General features: G+C 40.3%; 1 pseudogene; it reads left to right on the top strand.

The window, feature by feature from the left end:
• Positions 1 to 14,282: 14,282 nt before the first annotated feature.
• LOC129044428 (arrestin domain-containing protein 3-like) lies at positions 14,283 to 15,829 on the top strand (annotated as a pseudogene).
• Positions 15,830 to 20,051: the final 4,222 nt, after the last annotated feature.

The following is a 20,051-nucleotide window of genomic DNA, read 5'->3' as shown; positions in this document are numbered from 1 at the left end:
TGGCTCTTTAGGGCATCATAGTGAGTTTTTGATTCTTCCCATTAGAACTGAAAAATCTAACATGCTGCTGCCTTCACACCTCATTTTCTGTCTTCATTAGGAAAATAAATAGCGGCATGCAGGAAGCCTGGTGTAGACTAAATCCTACTTGCCAGGAGGCTCTGCTGAGGTGGCTATTTAGGGGAGCAGAAAGAGCCCTGGACCCCAACTCAGAGGAAGAGTCAGGGCTATGTCTCCAATAGGATGGGAACAGCAACAGATGGCTTTGTACTTCTGGGTCACAGGACTTCATCTGTGAAATGAGAGGGTGGGAGTGGGCAATTCTTGCAGGAATTTCCCCTACTATTAACATCTCCTGGTACATTTGTTACAATTGATGTGCCAGTACTAATACACTATTATTAAGACCGTAGTTTACATTAGGGATCACTCTTTGTATTTTACATTCTATAGGTTATGAGAAACACACAATGACATGTATCCATCATTACAGTATCATACAGAATACTTTCACCGCCCAAAAAATCCTCTCTGCTCCACCAATTCATCCCTCCCTTCCCCCGGAGGTCCTAAAGTATGTAGCCTTTTTGGATTGACTTCTTTCACTTAACAACACATATCTAAGTTTCCTCAATGTCTTTACATGTCTCTGCTAGCTCATTTCTATTTATCACTGCATACTATTTGGTTGTCTGGATGTACCACAGGTTATTTATCCATTTAGCTATTAAAAGTCATCTTCCAAGTTTTGGCAATTATGGGCAAAGCTGCTATAACCATCTGTGTGCAAGTTTTTGTTGAACATATCTTTGTTTTCAATCTCTTTGGGTAAGTACTAAGACCTGCAATTGCTGAAACATGTGGTAAGAGTATGTTTAGTTTTGTAAGATATTGTTGGCCAGGCGTGGTGGCTCACGCCTGTAATCCCAGCACTCTGGGAGGCCCAGGTGGGTGGATCACAAGGTCAAGATATTGAGACCATCCTGGCCAACATGGTGAAATCCCATCTCTACTAAAAATACAAAAATTAGCTGGGTGTGGTGGCCCACACCTGTATTCTCAGCTACTCGGGAGGCTGAAGCAGAAGAACTGCTTGAATCCAGGAGGCGGAGGTTGCAGTGAGCTGAGATCGTGCCACTGCACTCCAACCTGGCAATAAAGCGAGACTCCGTCTCAAAAAAAAAAAAAAAAGAAAGATACTGTCAAACTGTCATCTAAAGTGGCTATACTGTATTGCATTCCTGTAGACAATGGATGGGAGTTCCTGTTGACTCATATCCTCCCCAGCATTTGGTGTTGTCAGTATTTTGAATGTCGCCATTCTAATTCGTGTGTAGTAGTATCTCATTGTTATCTCAATTTGCATTTCTCCAATGACATATGATGTGGAGCATCTTCTCATATGCTTGTCATTCTGCATATCTTCTGGGGTGAGATGTTTCTTCAGATTTTTTACTCATTTTTAAATGTGTTGTTTGTTTTCTTCTTGTTGAATTTTAGGGATCCTTTATGTATTCTGGATACTAGTCTTCTATTGGATATGTGTTATACAAAGATTTTCTCCCAATCGTTGGTTTGTCTTTTTATTGTCTTAACAGTGTCTTACACAAAATGGAAGTTTTAATTTTAATGAAGTCCTGCTTATCAATTTTTCTTGATGAATCATGCATTTTGATGTTGTACCTAAGGTCATAACCAAAATCAAGGTCAACTAAATGTTTTCCTATGTTGTCTTCTAGAAGTTTTATAGTTTTGCACTTTACATTTAGGTCTATGATCCATTTCGACTTAATTTTTGTGACAGGTGTAAGGTCTGTGTATAGATTTATAGTTTTGCATGTTGGATGACCAGTTATTCTAGCACCATTTGTTGAGAAGACTACCTTTTCTTTTGAATTGCCCTTGCTTCTGTGTCAGAGATCAGTTCACTATGTACATGTGGGTCTATTTTTTGGCCCGCTGGTATGTTCCATTGATCTATTTTTTTATTCTTTCACCAATACCATACTGTCTTGATCACTATAACTTTATCATAGATTTTGAAGCTATGCAGTGTAAGACTTTCAAACTTGTTCTTTAACATTTGTTGGCTAATCTGGATCTTTTGCCTTTTCATATAAACTTTGGAATCAGTTTGTCAATACTCACTAGATAACTTGCTGGGATTTCTATTGGTATTGCTTTTAATCTATAGATGAAATTTGAAAGAACTGACATCTTCACAATATTGGGTCTCTCTATCCATATACTTAGAACAACTCTCCATTTATTGAGATCTTCACTGAATGCCTTCATCACAGTTTGACAGTTTTCCTCCTATAGATCTGATAAAATCAGAACAATGAGATGGAGCTATCACTGTCTTTGTTGAAGGAAACAACAAAACATATGTGCTTATTGGGAGAAATATTAGCAAATTATCACACACTCTGATTTGTTTTCTCTTAAATGTCAATTAATGGATGAAATTACAATGTGAAAATAACCATTGTTAACTTGTGTGAAGAAAATATGAGGGAAGATGGCTGACTAGACACAGCCAGGAGGAACAGCTCCCACCAAGGGACCAGGAAATTGGGAAGACTGGTGTGCTCCTGGCAGATCTTCAGAGGGAAGACTTTGAGAGCAGACAGAGGGAAGACACAGATGTTGGGCTGAAGGGGGAGGAAGCCGGGAACCCTGCAAGGGGCAACCATGCACCAGGACTCATTCCAGGTCCCCAAAATCTCCTGGAGGAGAGGTGAGTTGAACAGGCAAGGGGCAACCTCCTCTTGTTGCAGGCCCCTGAATTCCTGACAAGAGGAGACCCTACAACCACCAGGGACACTTGAATTGTCAGGAAGACCTGCTTATAAAAGTGTTAATGGTAGAACTCCAGACTGTGCAAAGCCCAGAAGGTTTGGTGTGGGAGCATCTGTAGTGGAGAATGGTCAGGGACACCCATTGCCCTAGGCTAGACTTGCTCTCATAGGAGACTTCAGCCTAAGGAAACTGTCAGACCTGAACTCTGCAGGGCAGTCTTGCCCCTGAGACAGGGCCAGTCTGACCTGAGCATCCTTCAGTCCACTTGCCCTTCCTGGGACCCCAGCCTGGCCACACCTGCTTGCAGTGCAGCTTCACAGCAGGGTGCAGTGGAGGCTACCTCCTGAGGACCTGCATCATAGTTCCTGTGCTGGCTGACTGTGCCTGACCAGCAGAGATCTGCTGCAGAGTGGCCCCCATGTACACACATCAGCCTAACTGTGCCCTGTCCCCACTGCAGTCTCCCTGTGCTACTTTGCCTGCATGCACTAGCCCACGGCCATCCCACACATCGCTTTACCAGTGCATGTGTGTGTGGGTGGACCTTGCCTCCCCTTTCCTGCCACAGCGTGTGTGCCATGTTACTGCTGCCATCCTGAGTGCACTTCACCCTCTCGACCCCCCACCATACTGCCATTGCTGTTGGAGCATTGATGAGTGGGCATGAAGCCCGCCAGCCCCGCCCCTGCCAGCGCCCTGCCTCTGCACCAACACTACCACCAGTGTGACAATAGGCACCGAGAACAGAGGACCCACCCCTGTTCTGAGTGGCCATGACCACCCACGTGAATGTGCAAGGAGAACTCACACAGTCCTGTGCTCACCAGTGCTTCACTCCCATGCTAACACCGCCGCCGGCACAAATGCGCACAAAGACACGGGGGTGGGGGAGGGGGCACGCATCCTCCACCCCCAACCCCTGCACCGTGATGCCACAGTTGCTGCTATGAATGCCCACAATGAGGCCAGCATGCTGGCAGCCACTAGCTTCCTGCCACAGCCAGTGAATGTGCACCACACCTCGCTGCCACTGCTGCTGCTGCTGCTGAAGGTGTGAACCAGGATGGATCTCACTGGCACTGCCCTATGAAGCACTTTGACTGGCACCACCCATCAGAGTGTTGTGACCAGTGGTCTGGGATCATCTTGGTCCTTCCAGCACAGCAGGTTCCTAACCTTTAGGGGCCAGAGACAAAGCCTGGGCCAGAAACCAGTCCCCCAGAGTTAGAGCATGCAGTTTGGGAGTCCTGAGCTGAGCCTTAGCCTCCTAAAATATTCCAGAAATGAAACCAGTCAGTTGAACCCACCTTGTACCAAAACCAAACCCTCAAGATCATCAAATAGAATAAAATAAAATAAAGCTCAGCCACAGGACACCAACTTCAAAGATTAAAGAAACATCAGCCCACAGAGATGAGAAAGAATCAGCACAAGAATCCTGACAGCTCAAAAGTCAGAGAGCCTTCTTCCCTCCAAATGACCACATCACCTCTCCAGCAAAGTTGAGATGGTTGAAGTGACAGAAATGTAATTCAGAACATGGATATGAATGAAGATCATTAAGATTCAGGAGAATGTTGCAACCCAATCTAAGGAAGCTAAGAGGCACAATAAAATGATACAGGAGCTGACAGATAAAATAGCCATAGAGAAAAGAATGTGACCCACCCGATAGAGCTGAAAAACACGCTACAAGAATGTCATAATGCAATGGCAGGTATTAACAGCAGGACAGACCAAGCTGAGGAAAGAATCTCAGAGCTCGAAGACTGGCTTTCTGAAATAAGACAGCCAGACAAGAGGAAAGAAGAAAGAGTGAAAGTAAGAAACCTCTAAGAAACATAGAATTATGTAAAGAGACTGAATCTATGACCCATTGGTGTCTCTGAAAGAGATGGGGAGAATGGAAACTACTTGAAAACATATTTTAGGATTTCATCCATGAGACCTTTCCCAACCTAGCTAAAGAGACCAACATTCAGATTCTGAAAATGCAGAGAACCCTGCAAAATCCTTCACAAGAAAATCATCCCCAAGAGACATGATTATCAGATTCTCCAAGTTTGAAATAAAGCAAAAAATCTTAAAGGCAGAGAAAAAGAAATGAGAGATAACCTACAAAGGTACAAAGGGAAGTCCATTAGACTTAACAGCAGACCTATTAGCAGAAACCTCACAAGCCAGAAGAGGTTGGGAGCCAATATTCAACATTCTTAAATAAATGGAATTCCCACCAAGATTTCAAATCTAACCAACTTAAGCTTCATAAGTGAAGGAGAAATAAGATCCTTTTCAGACAAAGAAGTGCTGAGAGGATTTTTTTTTACCACCAGACATGCCTTATAAGGCTTCTGAAGGAAGTACTAAATATGGAAAGGAAAGCCTGTTACCAGCCACTAAAAAAAAAATACACTGAAGTACAAAGCCCAGTGACACTATAAGGCAACCACATAAGCAAGTCTTTAAAATAACCAGCTAACATTATGATGACAGGATTACATTCACGCATGTCAGTATTAATCTTGAATGGAAATGGACTTAATTCCCCAATTTAAAGGCACAGAGTGGCAAGCTGACTGAAAAAGCAATACCCAATGGTACGCTGTCTTTAAAAAACTTATCTCACATGCAATGACATCCATAAATTCAAAACAAAGAGATGGAGGAAAATCTACCAAGCAAATGGAAAACAGAAAAAAAAAAGCAACTTTAAACCAACAAAGATTAAGAAAGACAAAGAAGGGCATTACATAATGGTAAAAGGCTCAATTCAACAAGACATTACTATCCTAAATATATATGCTCCCAACACAGGAGCATGAAGATCCATAAAGCAAGTTCTTGGAGACCTTCAAAGAGACTTAGACTGTCATACAATATTAGTGGGAGACTTCAACACCCCACTGACTACATTAGACAGATCATTGAGGCAGAAAATTAACAAAGATATTCAGGACCTGAACTCAACACTGGACCAAATGGACCTGATAGACATCTACAGAACATGCCACCCCAAAACAACAGAATATACATTCTTCTCATTGCCACATGGCACATACTCTGAAATCAACCACACATGGGACATAAAACAATACTCAGCAAATGCAAAAAGAACTGAAATTATACCAAACACACTCTCATACTACAGCACAGTAAAAACAGAATTCAAGTCTAAGAAAATTGCTCAACACCATACAATTACATGGAAATTAAACAACCTTTTCCTGAATGAGTTTCAGGTAAATAATGAAATTAAGGCAGAAATCAAGAAGTTTTTTGAAACTACTGAAAACAAAGTTACAACATACCAGAATCTGTAGGACACAGCTAAGGCAGTGTTAAGAGGGAAATTTATAGCACTAAAAATCAACATCAAAAAGTTAGAAAGATCTCAAATTAACAACCTAACATCATGACTAAAAGAACTAGAGAAGCAAAAGCAAACTAACCCCAAAGCTAGGAGAAGACAAGAGATAACCAAAATCAGAGCTGAACTGAAGGAATTGAGACATGAAAAACTATTCAAAAGATCAACAAAGCCAGAAGCTAATTTTTTGAAAAAATTAATAAGATAGACCACTAGCTAGAATAATAAAGAAAAAAGAGAGAAGATCCAATTAACACAATCAGAAATGACAAACAGGATATTACCACTTACCCCACCGAAATAAAAATAACCATCAGAGAATATTATGAACACCTCTACACACACAAACTACAAAACCTAGAAGAAATGGATAAATTCCTGGATACATACACCCTCCCAAGACTGAGCCAGGAAAACACTGAATCCCTCCACAAACCAATAACAAACTCCAAACTTGAATTGGTAATAAACAGCCTACCAATTAAAAAAAAAAAAAAAAGCCCAGGACCAGATGGATTCACAACTGCATTCTGCCAGCTGTACAAAGAAGAGCTGGTACCATTCCTAGTGAAACTATTTCAACAAATGGAAGAGGAGGGACTCCTCCCCAACTCATTCTATGAGGCCATCATCATCCTGATATCAAAACCTGTCAGAGACACAAAAATAAAAGAAAACTTAAGGCCAATATCCTTGATGAACATGGAAGCAAAAATTCTCAACAAAATTCTGGCAAACTGAATCCAGCAGCACATCAAAAATCTAATCCACCACCATCAAATAGGCTTTATTCCTGGGATGCAAGGTTGGTTCAACATTTGCAAATCAGTAAATGTGATTCGTCACATAGACAAAACTAAAGACAAAAACTACTATTATCTCAATAGACAAAGACTTCTGATAAAATTTAACATCCCTTTATTTTAAAAACTCTCAATGAACTAGATTAAAGACTTAAATGTAAAACCTAAAACTATAAAAACCCTGGAAGACAACCTAGGGAATACCATCCCGGACATAGGAACAGGCAAAGATTTCATGACAAAGATGCCAAAAGCAACTGCAAGGAAAGCAAATTTGACAAATGGTAACTAATTAAACTAAAGAGCTTCTGCACAACAAAAGAAACTATCAACAGGGTAAACAGACAACCCACAGAATGGGAGAAAATATTTGCAAATTATGTATCTGACAAAGGTCAAATATCCAGCATCAATAAGAAACTTAAATAAATTTATAAGAGAAAAGCAAACAATCCCATTAAAAAGTAGGCAAAGGACATAAGCAGATGCTTTTCTAAAGAAGACATACACGTGGCCAACAAACATATGAAAAAAATCCCATTATCACTGATCATTAGAGAAATGCAAATCAAAACCACAATGAGATACCATCTCACACCAGTCAGAATGGCTATAATTAAATGTCAAAAAATTACAGATCCTAGTGAGGTTGCAGGAGGAAAAAAAAACGCTTATGCACTGTTGGTGGGAGTTCAAATTAGTTCAACCATTGTGGAAAGCAGTGTGATGATTCCCCACAGAACTAAAAATAGAACTACCATTTTACCCAACAATCTCATTATTGGGTATATACCCAAAGGAATATATGTCATTCTATCATACAGACACTTGCGTGCATATGTTCACAGCAACACAATTCACAATAGCAAAGATTTGGAGTCAACCTAAGTGCCCATCAATGTTAGACTGGATAAAGAAAATGTGGTACATATACACCGTGGAATACTATGTAGTCATAAAAAAGAATGAGATCATGTCTTTTGCAGGAACATGGATGGAGCTGGAGGCCGTGATGCTTAAACTAATGCAGGAACAGAAAACCAAATACCACATGTTCAAAACCAAATACCACATGAGTGGGAGCTAAATGATGAGAACACATGGACAAAAAGGGGGGAACAACACACACTGGGGCCTACTTGAGGGTGAAGGGTGGGAGGAGAGACGGGATCAGGAAAAATAACTCTTGGGTACTGGGCTCAGGATCTGGGTGATGAAACAATCTATTTTCCTACATAACAAACCCTCACATGTACCACTTAATCTAAAATATAAGTTTTTTTAAAAAAAGAAAATATGAGGAATTGCATACCATTTGGGTTGAGATAAGGGGAAAGAAAACATGCTTCGCTTACAAGATTTTGTTGGAAAACTGCAAAAAAAAGTCTTTTACAAAATTGGTAAACATTTTTTTAAAAAATCAACACCACAATACTTAAACACTTTAGTCAAAATACTTGTCAAGTGAGTAAAAAAAACAAATTAGTTGGTCTTGCCTCTCCCCAGATTTTAGATTCTATCTACACAGGAACTGAGCAATAGATCTTATGTTATGACTTATTTTGGTAAAATAATTGGTCAGCGTAGCAAGAAAATGAGTTTAATTGAAGTTTTTCCTGCCAAAGATTGTAGGTTCCCTCGTTTATAGACATTGTATCATGGAATTTACTTTAGGTTTTTTTTTTTTTTTCCTTCCCTGTCTCTGAAAAGACCTTGCATAGTACTAGCCTTATTTTGGCTTAGTGATTGTCAGCCCTGACTTGATTACTCATTAAAGTAACCTGGAAAGCTTTAAAAATACTGAGGCCAGGCCCCTCCCCACAGATTATATTGAATTGAACTGTGGTGGAGCTAGAGAATTAGGATGTTTTTTGAAGCAGCTAGACTTGTGAGTCATTGGTAGCCACACAAAAACATTATTTATTACATGCAGCTGTTTGATTGAATTAAATTTTTGTCTGAATTTCTGACCAGTTTTGATAAAGTATTTCATCCAGTACTCCACGTGCATACAGACTCACTTGTCTACTATAAGAGGAAAGTATTGTATGACATGTTTTCATGAGTCCCTCACATTTCTGCACACTTTACGAGCAGACACAGACTGCCCTTTGTTTTGACCATCTTTTCAAGGATGTTGGTATCCCCTTCTGGAACAAAGACTGGGCATTCTTAGGGATCTTTACAAGGGATTTGCATTCCCTGAGCTCAGGGCTCCTATCCCGTAATGCATGTGCATGCATCCATCTAAGTCCATCCATGTCCTTCCTGTGGGACTCCAGGACAAGGACAACTGATACCCTGTTGCTTATGCTGTTTGTTGGTCCATAAATAATAACGTTATTGGCCCAGCACGTTGGCTCACGCCTGTAATTCCCAGCACTTTGGGAGGTTGAGGCAGGTGGATCACAAGGTCAGGAGATCGAGGCCATCCTGGCTAACATGGTGAAACCCCGTCCCTACTAAAAATACAAAAAATTAGCTGGGTGTGGTGGCAGCGCCTGTAGTCCCAGATACTTGGCAGGCTGAGGCAGGAGAATGGTGTGAACCTGGGAGGCGGGGCTTGCAGTGAGCCGAGATCGTGCCACTGCACTCCAGCCTGGGTGACAGAGCGAGACTCTGTCTCAAAAAAATAAATAAATAAAATAAAATAATAAAATAATAATAATAACAATAATAATAACGTTCTTTGTCTCTGACCTGGGAGTCTTATTTCTTTTGGCAGCATCCATGAGAGTGGCAGGCCAACTTGTTAGATTGTAAGTAGTATAAAATTTCAGACCCTTTACTGTTCTTGCCAGGAAGATGAGTGTTAAATTGGATTAATACTTTTGAAAATAAATGCAGAGAAACAACGTCTGGGAATAACTATTAAAAAGACATAAAATATGAGGATCTCTGGGATGTCCCACTTGGTAGAACTGTAAGGTAACAGGGTGAATGTATCTTCTGAAAAGCCACAGCTTGCCTGTGGTGCCACATTACAGGAAGTCATCGCATTTTGCAAGTATTTTGCATTTACGTTTTCTCGCAGCTGAAGGAATAATTGCTGACTGGAGGTCTTAAAAAATAGATAATTTTCTCTAATACTATATCTTCACTGTTTGCATTTCTTGTTATTGAACATCTACATGTCCATGTGTGGTGGCTCACACCTGTAATCCCAGCAGTTTGAGACGTCAAGGTGGGAGGATCACTTGAGCCCAAGAGTTCAAGACCAGCCTGGGCAACATAGTGAGACTCCACCTCTACAAAGAAAAATATAGCCAGGCATGGTGGCATGCACCTGTGGTTCCAGCTAATCAGGAGTCTGAGGTGGGAGGATCACTTGAGCCTGGGAGGTTGAGGCTGCAGTGGGTGTGATTGCACCTTTGCACTACAGATTACAGACTGGGAGACAGAATGAGACCCCATCTCCGAAAAAAAAAAGAAAAGAAAATCTACAAAAATATGTATTTCTGTGGACTAGCTAAATATATTAGTGTTATATTATTGGAGAAATTTGATGAGTTAAACCCACTATTTAAGTGCCATTACTGAAGGCTACATCACATCTTTATGGTGTAGTTTTAAACTGGACCATCCAGTTTCTAATGAAGAGACAACTCCGTCAGTTCCGATGTGAGCCCAAACAAAACTTTATCCCCCCATAAAGTAGATTGCAGATTTGCACACACATCAGCAAGGGAAGCATGACAACAGTTCATTTAATGCTCTTATATGCAACCCTATATTGCATTCTGAACACAATAAAAATAAGATGTGGGCCAAGCATGGTGGCTCATGCCTGTAATCCCAGCACTTCGGGAGCGCAAGATGGAAGAATCACTTGAGCTCAGGAGTTTGAGACCTGCCTGAGCAACATAGCGAGATCTTGACTCCGAAAAAATACATTCTTTTAAATGAAAAAAAAATAAGATGAGATGTCTGCCCTTCAGCATGTAATAATAATAATTTTAGAGCATCTATTCTACACCAGACATTATGACTAAATGCCATACAAGGCACTGTTATAATTTCCAATGTACATATGGTAGGGCTGAAGTTTAGGAAGTTTAGCTTGTTCAAATGAGAACACATGGACACAGGGAGGGGAACATCACACATCAGGGCCTGTAGGGGGATGAGGGACAAGAGGAGGGAGAGCATTAGGACAAATACCTAATGCATGCGGGACTTATAACCTAGAGGATGGGCTGATAGGTTCAGCAACCACCATAGCACATGTATACCTATGTAACAAACCTGCACATTCTGCACATGTATCCCAGAACTTAAAAATACAATAAAATTAAAAAGTTTAACTTGTTCAGCATCCCATAGTAAGACACTGAGATTCAGGACTCAGGCTCTTAACTGCACAACATCCTACTACACAGATGCTACTTGAAGAAAGAGATCAGCCCACCTACCTGACTTGACACCTTATAAATGAAAGAGCCCTGTGAGCACACCTCAGTGGAATCTCAGAAGATCCTCCCAAGCTATTTCACTTATTTACAAGTGAAATTGGAAATTGTTGCTGTAGCTGACAATATATTTATTGAAAACATTAGAGTGGAAGAAGTAAAGTACAAGTGAATTTGACATTTCAGAACATTTTGGCTTTTTGTCAAAGGTATTTGAATTTGCAAATGAGGCTCTGACAGTTACTGAAAAGATATGTCAACTGAGTTCAGGAGATGAGTTTTGGGGTCAGTCTTGAATTCTCTTCCTAGGGAAGATCTGTGTTGGTGAAGCATACAGTTTGCAAAGGCATTCCTCTGAATTTGTGCTATTTATACAGAAGAGCTGTCCCTTCCTGTGGATTTCATTTACACGATTGGAAAAATTGCCTCTTTATTTGAAATAATCTTTGTGAAATTATATTTTCCAATATGTAATAAAAGAGGTGAATCTGGGAAAAGTGCGTAGTAAAAAATTTGACTTGGACATGCCATTAGGTTAAAAGATTGAATTAGGATTTATTTTAAAGATTCAGCATGGCAAAGAGGAAAGTGGCCAACTTTAGGTTCTATAAATCCGATGTTGAATACTGGCCTGGCCTCGTCCTCAAGCAATGACCTTGAAGGTTTCTTACGAAAAGAGAACTCTTGTTAGTGCCTGGTATTAGGCTTTTACTCACAAGCTGATCACTGTTGCTCTATTTGTCACTGAGATTTTCATGGTGATAGTGAGGTAATGATGGTGATAATGATGATAAATTTTTTAAATATCTCAGAAATGGGAGAAAATATTACAAGCATTGAATTACAAATGTGTGCCTATCGAGTTTATGCAAGAATAAGGCAGAACTTTCCCTCAAGGTGCATGAGTATTATTGAAGAAATAATACATAAAGAATTACAAACATTGACTGTATGATAAACTTTTGAAGTGCACCTTGCAAATAGATACAAAGGAGGGTTGGGTTTTTTCTAGAAGGATTCATACTCATTTGAGCAACTCAATTATTTATTTCAAATAATTGAAATAAAATACCTTAAAAATGTTTATTCAATTACCGAAGACATTCTTATAAATTATAACACAGAGAAATAGACATATTTTTATTTGAGTATATTGTTTCTTGCCTTTAGGGCATTACAATGAGGTATCATATTTAAACATAAGGCTGACATAAAACATCAAAACAGATATATGAGGGATATGACTAAAAGTTGTTCTTTCCAAATATAGGTGCACAACTCAAAAATGTCTAACTTATAAGAACTTTCAATCTGTATGAGATTAACCAGTTAACTTGTTATCATACCTAATGAGTGCACTCCTGGTATAGTTAACTTTTAAAACAGCTGAACTTTATAATACATGATTATGAGTAGACAATATTTCAGAGATCCTAAAAAGCTTGTTTAAAATGTCTCTTTTGATTAGAATGAAAGATAAACAGTGACAGATGATGCCTATTGTCTCCACGGTAATTACACTAATTAAAAGTAACATTGGGCCAGGCGCCGTGGCTCACACCTGTAATCCCAGCACTTTGGGAGGCCGAGGCAGGCGGATCACGAGGTCAGGAGATCGAGACCATCCTAGCTAACACGGTGAAACCCCATCTCTACTAAAAATACAAAAAATTAGCCAGGCGTGGTGGCGGACCCTGTAGTCCCAGCTACTCAGGAGGCTGAGGCAGGAGAATGACCTGAATCCGGGAGGCGGAGCTTGCAGCGAGCCGAGATCGTGCCACTGCAGTCCGGCCTGGGCGAAAGAGCGAGATTCCGTCTCAAAAAAAAAAAAAAAAAGTAACATTGGAAATTTTTCTCAAGAAATAAATGTGCTTCAAATATGGTGTAGTCTCACATCTAAGACTGAGCCACAGTGCACCCTGTTTTCTACATTACTATGAATAATTCCTGTGGTGGATGACATAACTTGTTCTTTGTAATGTAAGACATTAAAATATTTGTAGGCATCCCAAATGTATTAATGTAGAATCTTGTTTTGGACAAGTGTGGGAAAACTACAAATTAAGCAGATAAAATGATTAATTCTGTAGTTTCCCAGTCTCTTGATGTTCTGTTATAGATCAGTGATTTGGTTTCCATCCTAATGATCAATAGTATTCCATGCTAGGATTAAAAAGGGATACAGTGTCTCAGAAAGGCAGCCCGAGTCAGAAAAGAAAAGGATTTCCAGACAGGGAGGCTTTGGAGCAGAGGATTAAGCCCAAGAAATTGCTTGTGTCAAGAGGGTTAAATGTGGAAACAAATTAATGTGCTTTGCTCTCATTTTTTTCCTTCTAAAAACTCTTTCCCCTATTTGTTCAAATGCATCCATTGGCAAAGTAGGAAAGAAAAAGAATTAATGGGTGTTTGTAAGGAGACAACCAAGATGAGCAGCAGCACAGAGCAACAGCCTCTGCTGCCCTGACTTTTTAAGAAATCTCAGCCAGGTAAGGTGACCCATATCTGTAATCCCATCACTCTGGGAGGCTGAAGTAGGAGGATTACTTGAGCCTAGGAGTTCGAGACCAACCTGGGCAACATGATGAGAACCCCATCTCTATTAAAAAAATTTAAAAATTAGCCAGGCATAGTGGTTTACACCCATAATCTCCACTACTGAAGAGGGTGAGGCCAGGAAGATCCCTGAGCCCAGGAGTTCAAGGTCACAGTGAGCTATGATGGTACCACTGCACTACAACCTTGATGACAGACTGAGACCAATGAACTATTTATAAAGAATCACTGATTCAACCTGCAGGTATTTTGCATGACAGAGATATCTGTGTTAAATGAAGACCACATTTTATATGCCGTCTTTTTTTTTTTGGCTTACATTATATTTTTGTAGACTTTGTTAGAAACATGGTGTTGGGAAAGGTGAAAAGTTTGACAATGAGCTTTGACTGTCTTAATGACAGCAATGTCCTGTGTATTCTATCATCTCAAGAAGGGTGAATTTAGAAGTTATTAGCTGGGCACAGTGGCTCACACCTGTAATCCCAGTACTTTGGGAGGCTGAGGCAGGTGGGTCACCAGGTCAAGAGATTGAGACCATCCTGGTCAACATGGTGAAACCTGGTCTCTACTAAAAATATTAAAATTACCTGGGCATGGCGGTGCACACCTGTAGTCCCAGCTACTTGAAAGGCTGAGCCAGGAGAATCACTTGAACCCGGGAGGCGGAGGTTGCGGTGAGCCGAGATCACGCCACTACACTCCAGCCTGGCGACCAAGCGAGACCCCATTAAAAAAAAAAAGAAGAAGAAGAAGAAGAAGAAGTTGTTACTGGCAAAATCAGAGTAAAAGCTCTTAAAATTCATGCAAGAGGACACTTGGAAATACGCTCTGTTGAATCTAGAAACACTGACGCCAATACTGCCTGTAGACGGAATTACATGGAAGAAGTACAATATATCAACCATAAAGATATCTTAATTGGACACAAAAGAGTCAACGATAATTCCAAAGAAGGCTTCAACACTATTCATTCAGGAAGGCTGAATATGCTTTCAGCTCTGAGCTTCCAGAGACACCACTTGCTACCTCATTCAAAGGCAGTCGTGGTGTGTGCACTCTTGTGTGAAAGCTGAATCTCAAAAGTCCCTGACTACTAACAGTAACATCACAGAAGGAATTTACAGTCTCTGAGTATATAAATATGAATACTCCTTCATCACTGTCACCCCAAGCAGGCACAGAAGAAAAGACACTAGGTTGCTGGTTTTCTACCCCAGGCTCAATATCCTTAAGTGCCAAAATTGAAAAGAAGGGCTATACCATGGGTGAATCAACTCAGAAATTTGCTGAGACTGAGAACTGCTCTTTCCAAATGCTAGTGCCAAAGTCAGCCATTACCAAACACGGGCCTTCCATGCCAAACGGAAGATGAAGGAAGTGAAACAGCGTGTGGCTAACTTGCATGAGGAATCCTTGTCATCTGGAAAGAGAGACGTGGAATGTCAAGTTGCTGAAAATTCCACCAGTTTGTCCCTCTATTCTCCACTGTGGTATAATCTGTGTGGAATATTTGTTAATGGAATATGTGGATATTCCTGGAGCTATGGACTCATTTATTAATTTGCCACTTGCCATCAGCACCATTCCTCTCCATCTATTGGGTACCAGAGCTTCAAATGTAAGCAGGCAGCGTAGCAGGAACATAAACTGGCTCAGTTTATCCCTTCCTGAAAGACCTGAAGCACCAGCCAGCTATGCAGAAGTGGTAATAGAGGAACAAAGGCAGAACAGTCTCGCATGTGAGTGCCTGTGATGACTTCGGGAGAGCGCGCCAAGGACCACTGTTTGCATACATCCAGGAGTTTCAGTTCTTGTCTCTACCTCTTTATTCAGAGATGGATCCAAATCCTGATGAGTCAGCAGATGATAGACCATCCTGCCCTTCTTGTTGAAGAAGCACTTGGTTGAATCAGGTCGATGTGGGTTCCAATCTGTATCTCTTCTGGTTGAGGACAGGGAAGTATCCTGGAGACAAGTTTTCAGAGGAAGTGGAATTGCTTTTGCCCAGAAAAATGGTGAATACATGAAATAACCAGTAATCATCCTTTAGAAGCCTGAAGGCAACATTCTGGGGTTGTCCCAACATGCTTGAAGATCTGAGCTTTTCTCCTTTTAAACTGGCACATTCTCAGAGCCGTCGTCTTAGCCTGTGGTCTTACATGTCAAGGTACCACGTTATAATGAGGGATGATTTTCTTCTTTTGATTTTAAAATTTGTACATGCTCAATGCTTATATTGTGCAGTTCAATGTTACTACAGCTTTTTTTTTTTTTTTTTTTTTTGCATTTTTGCCAGACTCTTGATGCTCATTTAAAACTTGTTTGTGGTCAGCACAAAGAAAAAAAAGAAAGCTTTGAAAAAAACTTTTAACATGAAAAGAGTAAAAATTCACTGACTTTTTAAAAAATTTAATGGAGCCTGGACTTCACCTGCATACGCACGTGCTCAGAATTGTCCGACTGGGCTGACCGTGTATCACTTCTTCAGCTCGGACCCTGCTGTGGATTTATTTACAAACATTAATTGCTGTTAAGCCAATCGTTTTTGCTGTATGTTTTGCAGCTTACTGCAATAAATACTAAACAGATAATATGGGGAAAAAAGAGATAAGAGGAGGAAGGTAATAAGAGACTTTGTTAAGATTGTATACCTTCCTGTTTTCTTCTAAGAACTTGTTGCCTTTTTACTATTACAAAGGCAACATTTCTACTATTACGACAAAGCAGCATTTGTTACTGACTAAAATCACAAGTGAATGCATCGCTTGTCAAACTGTTTGAAAGCTATTTGTGTTTTGTTGCACTGCTATTTTGTTTGTTTGGCTTTTTGAAGAAGAAAATTTGGAAACAGAACACGCATGAAAATCATGACCCATCCACATTCCCTTTTATCATCACATACAAGAGAAAACTAGCAGAGCTAATAACGAAGTAAAGAAGGGCAGGATGGCAGGTGCCAGCAAGGAGTTAAGGGCTGTTGCTTTAGATATACCTAATGTTAAATGACGAGTTAATGGGTGCAGCACACCAACATGGCACATGTATACATATGTAACTAACCTGCACATTGTGCACATGTACCCTAAAACTTAAAGTATAATAAAAAAATAGTATTTTTATTATATCTAAAGTATGGAAATTTTTAGCCACTGGGGAACGGAGGGGAAAGTGCACTTATTTTTATACAGTTGCTTAATTATCTCCAAAACACAAATGTTGAAAATCATATTTGCTGGTGTGAAGTATTTTAATGAATGGGAATCCATATATTGAGGTTATGATTCGAGAGCTGAATTTACGCATTTGCTATCTTACTCAAGCTTGGCACAGCATGAAAATGCAAAGTATATAATATTCCCAAAATATGTAATTTCAAATTAAAAATACTAGAAAGTTTGCTGTGATAACTGTTTTGTATTTTTCTTTTTTAATGAAAATACTTTTATATGGCCTAAAGAATAATTTGTTAAACATGGGAAATCACTCATTTTGAGTAGATATAGATAAGACAGGAAGAGCGAGTACATGGGTCAATTATAGTTTAATTAAAGATAATTTTCAGTCGGCTCATAACAAATATACCAGCACTCATGATAACATTTCACATTTTCCAAGGTACCAAGTGTACTGATTGTGTGTGTGTATTTTAGAAGGAATTCAGCTCTGATTTTTTAAATGAGAGTCAGCATCTCTGGTGTTGCAACACACATGTGAAATGAGTATTATATCTTTCTTGCCATTTAACACCACAGTTAATAAAGTGGTTGAAAGTTTTTTAAAAAAAGAGTTAATGTTGGCCGGGCGCGGCGGCTCACGCCTGTAATCCCAGCACTTTGGGAGGCCGAGGCAGCTGGATCACAAGGTCAGGAGATAGAGACCATCCTGGCTAACACGGTGATGAAACCCCGTCTCTACTAAAAATACAAAAAATCAGCTGGGCGTGGTGGCGGGCACCTGTAGTCCCAGCTACTCGGGAGGCTGAGGCAGGCAGGAGAATGGCGTGAACTCAGGAGGCAGAGCTTGCAGTGAGCTAAGATTGTGCCAATGCACTCTAGCCTGGGCGACAAAGCAAAACTCTGTCTTGAGAAAAAAAAAAAGAGTTAATGTTTAGCTTTTAACTTTCACTATATATATATTTTTTTTTCTTTTTTTTTTTTGAAATGGAGTCTTGCTCTGTCACCAGGCTGGAGTGCAGTGGTGTGATCTCGACTCAGGACAACCTCCACCTCCTGGGTTCAAGGGATACTTCTGCCTCAGCCTCCTGAGTAGCTGGGACTACAGGCATACACCACCACACTGAGCTAATTTTTTGTATTTTTAGTGGCAACGGAGTTTCGCCATGTTGGCCAGGATGATCTCAATCTCTTGACCTCAAGATCCACCTGCCTCAGCCTCCCAAAGTGCTGGGATTACAGGCATGAGCCATCACGCCAGGCCCCACAATAAGATTTTTGAGCTCACAACAATATAATAGAGCTGGAAGATGAGCTCTGTTGAGGGAGAAAAGGGTACACCAAATTCCCGACATGGCTTGCATATTAAAAGCCAACTCAGGCTGGCTCAAAGGTGAGACTCTTGCTCTCAGCCAGAAGGTGGAAGGTTGAGACAGACATAGAAATGAAGGTGTGTCCTCTCTGCAGAGGAAGGATAGGGCAGTATTAGAGGAGACATGGCTATGCTGTGTAGCTGCCTGGACTTTGAGAAAGACCTCATGCCACAGGGCTGAGGAACATTCCTGTGGATCCCTAGCACACATGGCATCAAAGGGATATCTTAATCTACAGTTTCCTAAAAACAAAGAGTTAAGTTGCTTTTAAAAATTAAAATATATATACGTTATTTTTATTATTTTAAAAGTATGGAAATTTTTTAGTCACTGGGGAAAGGAGGGGAAAGCATTTATTCTTATACAGTTACTTAATTACCTCCAAAACACAAATTTTGGAAATCATATTTGCTGGTGCAAGTATTTTAATGAACAAGAATCCATATATTGAGGTTATGATTAGAGAGCTCAATGTATGCATTTGCCATCTTGCTCAAGCTTGGCATAGCATGAAAACCTAAGTTTATTCCCAAAGTATACAACTTTAAATAAAACAAAAAAACTTCAAGTTCCAGCCACACACTCTCTCTCTCGCTCCATACCTCCCTCTTCATCATGTCTCTATATATCTTACATACTTTAAAGTCCCAGCCAGGTGCAGTGGCTCACACTTGTAATCCCAGCACTTTGGGAGGCCGAGGCAGGTGGATCACCTGCGGTCAGGAGTTCAAGACCAGCCTGGCCAAGACGGTAAAACCCCATCTCTACTAAAAACACAAAAATTAGCTGGGCATGGTGGCACGCCTGTAATCCCAGCTACTTGGGAGGCTGAAGTAGGAGAATTGTTTGAACCCGGGAGGTGGAGGTTGCAGTGAGCCGAGATCACGCCACTGCACTCAGCCTGGGGACAGAACGAGACTCTGTCTTAAATAAATAAATGAATAAATAAAATAAAATAAAGTCCCACTTCACTTCTCAAATGGGACTTCTGATTAACATTTTGGTTTGTAAACCAGGGAATAACTCCTACATTTTATTCATTCAGGGAGAACAGACTATATACTGGGTCATATGTTATGTTCATATTTTCTCTGACTCTCATTCATGAAGATGTCTGCCTTTCATTAATTTGTTTTCTTGTCACTCTGTGAAAACATAATTTCAAGACTCGCAGACACTGAAAAATACTATTTTTCAACCACTAATTTCTAACGTTGGTGAAGGAAAGCTTCATTTTCCCCGGGAAGCTTTCACTTTGAAGATATAAACTCCCTGAGTGGAAAAGGAGTTTTATCTTCACTTTGGAGCTCCAGAGGACCATAGAGAGAATCTAGTCCAACATTACAGATAAAGAAACTGAGGCCTAGAGGAGACAGGTGACTTGTAGAAAGGTCCTACAGGGAGTAGCAGAACCCAAACCCACATGCAGTCCACCTAACTCTGAGACCGAGTCGCACTGACAATGTCATGTCCACCTTCATTACAGCACAAAATTCAGGGAATGGGGAGCATCTACAGAGCTCTTGGGAAATAAAACACCAAAGCTTACAGATCCACTGATGAACCCA

Source organism: Pongo pygmaeus, chromosome 13 (genome assembly GCF_028885625.2).
Source record: "Pongo pygmaeus isolate AG05252 chromosome 13, NHGRI_mPonPyg2-v2.0_pri, whole genome shotgun sequence".
Lineage (NCBI taxonomy): Eukaryota > Metazoa > Chordata > Mammalia > Primates > Hominidae > Pongo > Pongo pygmaeus.
This window is presented reverse-complemented; position numbering and strand designations above follow the sequence as displayed.